Source organism: Austrofundulus limnaeus, unplaced genomic scaffold (assembly GCF_001266775.1).
Source record: "Austrofundulus limnaeus strain Quisiro unplaced genomic scaffold, Austrofundulus_limnaeus-1.0 Scaffold2559, whole genome shotgun sequence".
Classification (NCBI taxonomy): domain Eukaryota; kingdom Metazoa; phylum Chordata; class Actinopteri; order Cyprinodontiformes; family Rivulidae; genus Austrofundulus; species Austrofundulus limnaeus.
In genome coordinates, this window is record NW_013954961.1 from 1,281 (window position 1) to 11,068 (window position 9,788).

The 9,788-nt window shown below is 43.1% G+C and overlaps 1 protein-coding gene across 1 annotated transcript in view; it reads left to right on the top strand.

Moving 5' to 3' along the window:
- Positions 1 to 274: 274 nt before the first annotated feature.
- Positions 275 to 9,788, top strand: part of LOC106511163 (zinc finger protein 664) — a gene marked incomplete at its 5' end in the record, with an annotated part of 13,614 nt that continues 4,100 nt past the window's right edge. Inside the window, 4 exon segments of the mRNA XM_013999911.1 lie at positions 275 to 337; positions 5,295 to 5,410; positions 5,832 to 6,067; positions 8,377 to 8,498.

The window sequence follows — 9,788 nt, forward strand, 5'->3', positions numbered from 1 at the left end:
GGAGGGATCAGATTTAGATATTTGATCAGTTTTAAGACTCTTTTCTGTTCCTCTGTCTCCATTTGGACACCAGGTTCTAATAAAACCCACTTTAAATGTTTGAAGCTAAATCTGATGTTGAAGAAGTTTTAAGGAGGACTTGAATCCTCAGATCTTTAAAATCAGAAGCTACAAATCTCTAAAAGTTTAATCTGTACTCGTGGAGAAATTAGAAAAATGTATTTATGGAGAATCTCTTTCAGAATGAAGAGGAAGACAAGATGACCGAAGACTCTCATGGTTCACCCAGAACCACAGATCCTCCAACTCCTGATCCTGCAGCTGAGCATCAAAGAGGGTAAAAAGTTTGAATAAAGTTATTGAAGTTCAGCAGTCTTTATAAAAGTAAAGAAAATAACTGGTAATAAAACTGTCTTCATCTGAAACCAATCCAGAATTTTGATAGAGATAGGTGTAACTCTTGGTTTTCAGGGCAAATCATTTTATTGTTGGACAAGACACAAAGCTTTGTCTCTTGTCAGATGTTCAGGTGATTGTAGGAACTGGCTTTCTTTCTTTCATTCTTTCCCATCTTGGTCCACATCGTTCTCTTGATCTTGTCGACCCACGTCGTGGTTGGCTGGATGATGGTGATTTGGAAGCCTCAATCCACCATGTCTTTTGTTGCTTCAGCTGCAGAGTTGTAGACACTTGTGTTGTTTTCATAGAATACCCTCAACTTGGCTGGTAAAGGGGTTTGGAATTTGATCTTATTTTCTCTGAGGACCCGTTTCACTTCAAGATACTCGTGTCACTGTTTTAACACGTYTGGAGCATAGTCGTGATCCACTATGACTTTTTCCCTCTCAGCATGAAGCCTTTCTCTTGCCAGGCTTGTTTTAGTCTTTTGTCTTTGACTTTAGATGTGGCGAACTTGACTAATATAACATTGGGGGGCTTCAGGTGGAGCTCTGGGTCCCAGAGAGCGATGAGCTTTTTCAATATTCAGGTTGAGTGATGCTGTGTGTTCAGTTTATCTCTGAGTAAATTCTCTATGAAGACTGAGATAGATGGTGAACTATCCTCAGAGCCCTCAGCAATGCCATGGAGTCATAAGTTTTCTCATCTCGATCTCCCCTCAAGTTTCACCAGCTTTGTTTCGAACTCATCCTGCACTTTACTTAGCTTCATAGCCGCCTCTTCAAGCTGCTGAATCCTGTTCTCCACTTCCAAGATGCGTGTTTCTGCTTCGTCCAATCTTCCGTTTATGTTCTTTATTTCCTCTTTAACCTCTCGGAAGCCCTCATCATTTTCTCGACGTGATTCTTTTATTTCTTGGAGAATAGTTTGTAGATTAGCTGTCACGTTATCTATATCGTTAGCTGCTAGTGATGCGTCCKAGTCCGAGAGGTTAGCCGTGCCTTCTTCATATGTTTGTTCTTCTCTCATTGACTGTCAAGACAGCAGAGTGCTCTTTGATTTAGACTTCAGCATTTCAACTTAWTTTTAAGTTTATTTTATATCCCGCATTTGCACAAAACCTGTGATTTTTAAAATTTGTCGGGGARCCACCTAGTTAAGCTGTCGCCATCATGCTTGCTCACCCGGAAGTTCCTGGCTTGCTTTCTGACAACAAGTGTACCTCTGTAATTAGAAAAGCCAAAACAGAATACTTTAATTACAAATTCATCAAAACCTCATGATTTCTGGAAAGCTGTAAATTCCCTCAGTGAGAGCTGAAGATCATAGTTTGATGACACCAACAAAACCACATCATCTGCAAATAACAGATGGAACCGTGAGACCACCGAACTAGACTCCCTCCACCTTTTGGCTGCACTGAGAAATTTTGTCTATAAAAGTTGTGAACAGAATCGGGGATGATGGGCAGCCCTGGAGTCCAATTCCCACCCTGAYGGGTTCTGACTTACTGCTGGCAATGTACCAAACTTTGACACCACTTTTATAGGGAATGAATGGTCTCTATCAATGAACCCACAATCCCATACTCATAGAGCACCCCCCACAGTGTACCTAGAGTAACACAGACAAAGTCCTTCTCTACGTTGACAAAACACATGTAAATGGATGGAAAAACTCCCATGACACCTCGAGGACCCTAGTTAGGGTTTTGAGATGGTCCAGTGTTCCACAGCCAGGATGGAATCMTCATTGTTCCTACTGAATCTGAGGTTGGACTGTCAGACTGTCTTCTCCAGCACCCATTGAAAAGACCTTATCTGGAGGCTAAGGAAACGGATGCCTCCATAATTGGAACACCCTTTGGTCCCCTTATTTGAAGAGAGGACCCCCCCCCCAAGTCTGCCAATCCAGTAGCACTGCCCCAATGTCCACACAATGTTGCAAAGTCGTGTCAACCAAGACAGCCCCACAACATCCAGAGACTTGAGGAAATCAGAGCGGATCTCCTCCAACCCCAGAGACCTGCCAACATGGAGCTTTTAACTACCTCATTACCTCAGCCCAAGTTATGGACAGACCAACTCTGAAGTCCTCAGACTCTGCTTCCTCCATAGAAGACTTGCCGGTGGGATTGAGAAGGTCTGAGAAGTATTGCTTCTTCCTCCTGACAACATCACTGGTTGAGGTCAACTTCACCTTGCCTTCACTGAACACAGAGTTGGTGAAGTGCTGTTTTCCTTGCCTCTGTCGCTGCATGCTTTGTCAGAATCTTATCAAAGAGCCGATTGAGACTGAACCCTATCACATCCAAGCTTTTGCCTTAGCAACAGCCAAGCCTTCTGCCTGTTTGGCTTGCAGATACTCAGCTGACTCGAGAGTCCTACCAGCCAACAGGGTCTGATGGTTTATGGTATGTGGGAATGAATAAAAAACCCATATGAGCAAGGGTCTCTTAAGTGGACCCATTGCTGTCCCCGAAAAGACACTGGTCTTTATTCAAGCCTTAGTGTCCCTCAGATGAAGGACACTAGGTTAGAAACACTGTGTTCTAGGCTTCTCAGGATCCATAAAGGAGTCCCCAAGATTTTTTATTCTTTTACTGGTCAGAGCCAGGCAGTGGCCTAAGTAGTTCAAAAATGTCTGTAGTTCAATGCCACAGGCATCACACAGACCATTTTCATGGAGTCCCATCAAAATTTTGTGGCAGTTGAGCAGATTGTGCCCAGTTAGAACTCCAACTAGTGTACTTGTCAGGGCGATGAGAGCTTTCCCAAACCTAAGGTTTTTGCCGTTTATCAATTCCTGTGCCTCGTTCCAGTGGATTGAGTGTTGACGTCTAATACAACCCCTGGCAAAAAGTATGGAATCACAACTCTTGGATGAGCACTCGTATAGAGTTTRAATCTAAACCTTCAAAGAGTTAACTGAAGGAGCTGAAATTGACTGTTAAAGCTAAATCTAGCTGTAAGAAGCTGGAGGTTAGCTAAAAATAGTTAAATCTTAGCTAAAAGATGCTAAAGGTTTGCCAGAAGAAGTTAAAGGCTAGCTAAAAGTCAAGAACAGGGGTGCCCAACCTTTTTTGAACCAAGAGCTACTTTTGAAGTCGGCTGTTTGCCGAGAGCTACTCGTCCAGTCTCAGTATCAAAAAAAYATAATATGGTCTCCCTACCCCTCCTTTAAAGTAAATAAACAGAATGTAATGTGTTGCTAGTTTTATTTAATTTAAAGTATTGTCAAACAAAGCTATCTACTTAACCATATATTTACCTACAAAAAAAGAAAAGATAAAATCCTTATTTAACTCCTGACAGAGAAACACAAAAGTGATGCTTGAACAAAAAGGATCAATTTTTTTTACCTCCTTCAATTAGTACTCACTGTAACGTGCGAGCTATGGTGGCTGAAAACATGCCCAGTGAGAACCACWGAGTCAAATAACTTTGGAGCATGGGAACTCATCTCCATCTCTCTATTCTCCATACAGGGGAGGAAAAACAAAACAAAAATCTATCAGGTTCAACGTGGCTACCACAAGAGTACTGCCCTTTTTTTCAAAATCAAAGCACACAATATAAAACTCTCTCGCAGGCAGCTATAAAACCCGGTGCTGCGCTTCCAGGACCGGTTTCACCTGATCAGATCTGTTCCTTTTATTGCCTGGAACAGATCCATCAGGTAGGTTTCTGAATTTTATGCATTTTTGCAGAAATATCGCCCGCCAGGTGTTTCTGACTAAATCCAGGCGGGAGAGTGGGTGCTGGACGTAGGACCACGGTTCCACCTCACTGGACCTCTTCCTTTTATTTCCCTGCATCAACACAAGCAGCCCCGTGCTGGAAATCAGCCGTTTCACCCGCCGGMGCTCGCCCGATGACATTTGATTGCTTATATCTCCGCGTGGGAATGTCCTAGGAACTTGCAACCACCTCCAGGTTGTAGCGGAGATCCAGAACATTAAAATGAGCCATCTCCCGCCCGGATCCGACGCTCAGAGCCTGCGCTAGAGGCTCCGGAGTAAATTGAGTACTATATCGCCCGCCAAAGTGCCTTTTTCAGCCGGTCGTTGGTTAATAGCTCCGCGGTAGAACGWCCCAGGAACTTGCAACCCCCTCCAGTTTGTAGAGGAGGACCGTAGCTTTCCAAAGTCATCTCACTTTCCCGGATCCGATGGTGAGAGCCCGCGGGAGAAGCAAATGAAGGTTGAAATTTCCTCCCAAAAATGTGCGTAAAATGCACTGTCGTGTGTAATTTGCTTATAGCTCTGCGGGGCAATGTCACAGAGACTCCATTCAAGTATCAGCTTGTAGGGCAGAACCAGAGCTTTAAAACCTGAACAGCCACTCCGGGATCCGATGCTCCTCGCCTGGGGAGGAGGGCTAAAACCACCCCTGGCGAAGGTCCAACGGTGCGTACTTTTGGAGGTTTTTTGCTTATTGCTCCACGGGGGAACGTCGCAGGGACTTAATTCAACTTTCACCATGTAGGGCAGAACCAGAGCTTACAATCAAGACCAGCCACTCCAGGATGCAACGCTCAAAGCTGGCGCTAGAGGCTCCGCAGCAAGGTTGCGCTGCATGGGCACCTGGGAATCAGCTGGTGGGCGACTAGTTGGGCACCCCTGGTCAAGAATATCAAAGTTAACTGAWGGTTTTTAGCTGGAAATAGAACATCAGTTAAAAGTAAGAGAGGATTACTCTGCTAGGAGCTGCAGCAGATTTAAGACAGAATAAAGTTTTTTGAAGGATTAAAGAAATCTCAGTGTTTCTGTGAAGAATTTAATTTGTATGTATGTATGTTTTTACAGTTTTTAGAGTTGCTTTAATGTTTCTGTTGACAGATGTGTGCTAACATTTGCTGTTCAGTCTTTAATCTGATCTGTTGTGGTCCTGCAGCTCAGGTTCTTCTGTCAGGAGGTCCACTGGACCTGAAGTCAGCYACACTGAGGACCATCTGAGTCTCAGGRTCTGCTTTCTGGRGGATCCTCACATAAARGTTCTGTCATTTCCTGGTGAGTMTCAAACACTCCAKTCTGCARCTAATGTCTGTTAGTAAAATATCTCCTGTAGCWGTGGACAGATTAGAATGAATCTTATTCTGATGGAGCTCATATGGAGGAATAATCATCCTGATGAACTCTGTCCTACATCTTAAATTTACTTTGTCTTTCTGTCTCTGCATATCAGACTTGGTTAGAAACTAATGTCTTAAAGTTCTCCAACGTTCTTTGAAAGTGCTTCTGTAAAGGAGGAGAGTTGAAACTGTTCCGTAAGAGATCATCTCCATGAATTATTTACTGGTTCTGCATCTGAAGTTTCCATAAACCTTCTTAGTTTTTATTCAAGGATGTTTGGTGATCAACAAAGTTCTACAGTCCAGAGTTTGATCAGTGAAACTGGTTCCTCACAAGAAGTTCTTGTTTCCTGTTCCAGTGTTTCAAAAATATCCAATCCAGAACATTCAGTGTCCTCGAGGTCTACAAGAGAAGGGCTTCCTGGACCTCCTGAGGTCCACCTTCCCCCTGTTGGCTCACGGTGAACCTTTTCAGCTCTTTGTAACATCTAGATGCAGAAAACTTGAGCCTCTGAGAGTTAAACCTCTGACTCCAGAGGAGATCTACAGGACCATAAAATCCAGCGGGAACTCAGCGCTCTACATACAGCTGAAGGTTGTTGGACTCTTGGTTCTTCTTTTAGTTTCATTTTCTCTGTTTCCAGTCAACATTCAGACCTTTAACTATAAGAATAATCCATAAAGACAGATGAGTTTAGTTTAACAGCATCAAGTCCAACATGGAGGGATCAGATTTAGATATTTGATCAGTTTTAAGACTCTTTTCTGTTCCTCTGTCTCCATTTGGACACCAGGTTCTAATAAAACCCACTTTAAGGGCCTTTCCCAATCGGTGGCTACACCCGCGCCCTACTCACTCCTCACTCCGTTGGAGTGTGCCCGTGGAGAGTTGGCCATATTGAGTCCCATCTGAAACCAGTTAGRTACGAGGGCGAGTGGCTTATTAAACCCTCTACAGCGAGTCAGCATCCAATGCAGACTTGAGCACCAGGTGCAGCACCAAATAGTGGTTGGAATGGAGCACGGGAAGTATAAATATAAGTTCTACATATGTTTTGTACACAGAATTACTAAGTAAACACCTCACCAACAAATAGAATTTCACATCAATCATGTTTAGATCAATTCAAACTTTATTAAAGACACAGAACCCTGGTCCATATTTAAAAACGAAAGGAAAAAATTAAAAGTAAATAAATGATTTTAAATATGTTAAAAGGGCAGTTGTTTTGACTAGTTATTACGCTGTGTTTTTTACACATAAAGTCATGTNCTTTCTGTCTCTGCATATCAGACTTGGTTAGAAACTAATGTCTTAAAGTTCTCCAACGTTCTTTGAAAGTGCTTCTGTAAAGGAGGAGAGTTGAACTTTCCTGTAAGATATCATCTATGAATTATTTACTGGTTCTGCATCTGAAGTTTCCATAAACCTTCTTAGTTTTTATTCAAGGATGTTTGGTGATCTACAAAGTTCTACAGTCCAGAGTTTGATCAGTGAAACTGGTTCCTCACAAGAAGTTCTTGTTTTCTGTTCCAGTGTTTCAAAAATATCCGATCCAGAACCTTCAGTGTCCTCGAGGTCTACAAGAGAAGGGCTTCCTGGACCTCCTGAGGTCCACATTTCCCCTGTTGGCTCACGGTGAACCTTTTCAGCTCTTTGTAACGTCTAGATGCAGAAAACTTGAGCCTCTGAAAGTTAAACCTCTGACTCCAGAGGAGATCCACAGGACCATAAAATCCAGCGGGAACTCAGCGCTCTACATCCAGCTGAAGGTTATTGGACTCTTGGTTCTTCTTTTAGTTTCATTTTCTCTGCTTCCAGTCAACACTCAGACCTTTTGCTGTAAGAATAATCCATAATGACAGATGAGTTTAGTTTAACAGCATCAAGTCCAACATGGAGGGATCAGATTTAGGTATTTGATCAGTTTTAAGACTCTTTTCTGTTCCTCTGTCTCCATTTGGACACCAGGTTCTAATAAAACCCACTTTAAGGGCCTTTCCCAATCTGTGGCTACACCCGCGCCCTACTCACTCCTCACTCCGTTTGAGTGTGCCCGTGGAGAGTTGGCCATATTGAGTCCCATCTGAAACCAGTTAGATACGAGGGCGAGTGGCTTATTAAACCCTCCACAGCGAGTCAGCATCCAATGCAGACTTGAGCACCAGGTGCAGCACCAAATAGTGGTTGGAATGGAGCACGGGACGTATAAATATAAGTTCCACATATGTTTTGTACACATATTTACTAAGTAAACACCTCACCAACAAATAKAATTTCACATAAATCATGTTCAGATCAATTCAAACTTTATTAAAGACACAGAACCCTGGTCCATATTTAAAAAAGAAAGAAAAAAAATTAAAAGTAAATAAATGATTTTAAATATGTTAAAAGGGCAGTTGTTTTGACTAGTTATTACGCTGTGTTTTTTACACATAAAGTCATGTCTGAAAACTCTAAAATTTGGGCCTAATTAAATATTTTCTTTAGTCTRTTAAAAAAACGTTTTCTAGACGATCTTACGGCATTCGTTCTCCGGCATTCAGTCGCTGCCAGMRCTTGGACTGTTACYATGGTGATTACAGCTTCCTGTTCCGGTAGTGTGAGGATAGCCTCTCTCAAAAGAGGAGGGTTTATAATTAGACCTTACAACGCCATCAARGAGACTCAGTTCAGCTGTGAGGGGGCTTCACAGTGAGTGTAGTGTGTAGGGAGTAGSGYGAGGGAGTAGCCACTGATTGGGTAAGGCCCTAAGTGTTTGAAGCTGAATCTGGTGTTGAAGAAGGTTTAAGGAGGACTTGAACTCTCAGATCTTTAAAACCAAACCCTACAAATATCTAAAAGTTTAATCTGTGCTCKTGGAGAAAATAGAAAACTTATTTATGGAGAATCTCTTTCAGAAAGAAGAGGAGGACAAGAAGACAGAAGACCTTCATGGTTCACCCAGAACCACAGACCCTCATGGTTCACCAAGAACTACAGATCCTCCAACTACTGATCCTGAACCTGAGCTTCAAACCAGGTAAAAGATTTTTATTTAAGTTATTTATGTCAGAAGTTAATCTTCCTTTATAAAAATGAAGAAAATAAAGCCTGTCTCACCAAACTGTCTTCGTCTACAACCAGTCCAACATTTTGATAGAGATACTCTAGTATTATGCCAAAAGTATTTGCTCACCCATCTATATTATCAGAATCAGGTGTTCCAATCACTTTCATGATCACTTTCATGGCCACAGGTGTATATAATGAAGCACCAGGGCATGCAGACTGTTTTTACAAGCATTTGTGAAAGAATGGGTCGCTCTCAGGAGCTCAGTGACTTCCAGCGTGGAACTGTGATAGGATGCCACCTGTGCAACAAATYCAGTCGCTCCTAAATATTCCAGTCAACTGTCAGCTGTGTTATAAGAAAATTGAAGTGTTTGGGAATGACAGYAACTCAGCCATGAAGTGGTAGGCCATGTAAACTGACAGAGCGGGGTCAGCGGATGCTGAAGTGCATACTGCGAAGAGGTTGCCACCTTTCTGCGGAGTCGATCACTGCAGACCTCCAAACTTTATGTGGCCTTCAGATTAGCTCAAGAACAGTGCGCCTGCAGAGAGCTTCATGGAATGGGTTTCTATKGTCGAGCAGCTGCATYCAAGCCAGACATCACCAAGCGCAATGCAATGCATCAGATGCAGTGGAGTAAMGCACGCCACCACTGGACTCTAGAGCAGAGGAATCGTGTTCTCTGGAGCGTTTCTCCATCTGGCAATCTGATRGTTGAATCTGGGTTTGGCAGTTGCCAGGAGAATGGTACTTGTCTGACTGCATTGTGTAAAATTTGTTAGAGGCAGGATTATGGTGTGGCGTTATTTTTCAGGAGCTGGGCTTGGACCCTTAGTTCCAGTAAAAGGAACTCTGAATGCTTCAGCAAACCAAGACATTTTTGATGTTTCCATGCTCCCAACTTTGTGGTAACAGTTTGGAGCCGGTCCTTTCCTCTTCCAACATGACGGTGCACCAGTGCACAAAGCAAGGTCCATAAAGATATGGATGGCAGTCTGGTGTGGATGAACTTGACTGTCAGGCCAGTCCAGCGGGGCTTGGAGACAAACGCATTGRACTAGGGCAAGAATTCAGTGGAGCCAGTGATGTTTCAGGTTAATTCTTAGTGCTGGAACAGATACAAGGCCCCACCAGAGTCCAGAGACCAAGATCGTATTTGTCACATGCTCATTTCACAGATTTCATAGTTTCCCCTAAAGGGCTCGACACACGGGAGGCGACGTTGCTCGCTCTCCATTCATTTCCTATGGAGCCTGT